Raw genomic sequence first — 517 nt, forward strand, 5'->3', positions numbered from 1 at the left:
ATTCATGATTTCCAGATGCCTGCACTGAGTATGAAACCTCTCACAGCAGCAATGGCAGCGGGTGCAGTAGATGCAGCTGTGATGTTGAGTCATTCAGGTTAGTAAGAGCTGGGCTAATGGTGCTCTGTGCCACACAGCTGGTCACACCAGGGCATGAGGGCTACCACTGGAGGACACAGACCATGTGCTCCTGGGCTTTTGGTTCCTTCAAAGCATCCTAAGCTTGGGGATGCAGCAAGCACCTGGTTGGTGGGATGCTCGTCTGGAGTGGATGCCCTTGCACCTGTGTGAGCTCTGGACTCCCACGGGGAAGAAGCCTTCCCTCCCTTCACCAGAGGAGTGGAAGATGGTATCAGCCCAGCTCTCCTCCCCTTCCTCTTACGCAATTCAGCATACAGGGGAGTGACTTGATTTTTTTTTCCTCTCTCAGGGAGTTGGTTTTCACTTCCTGCACTCTCTGTGCCTTTGTCTCCGCTGGACGCAGCTGAAGACACACCTGAAGGGTGAAGGCACGGGG

The sequence above is a fragment of the Antrostomus carolinensis genome, unplaced genomic scaffold (assembly GCF_000700745.2).
Source record: "Antrostomus carolinensis isolate BGI_N321 unplaced genomic scaffold, ASM70074v2 scaffold19653, whole genome shotgun sequence".
NCBI lineage: Eukaryota > Metazoa > Chordata > Aves > Caprimulgiformes > Caprimulgidae > Antrostomus > Antrostomus carolinensis.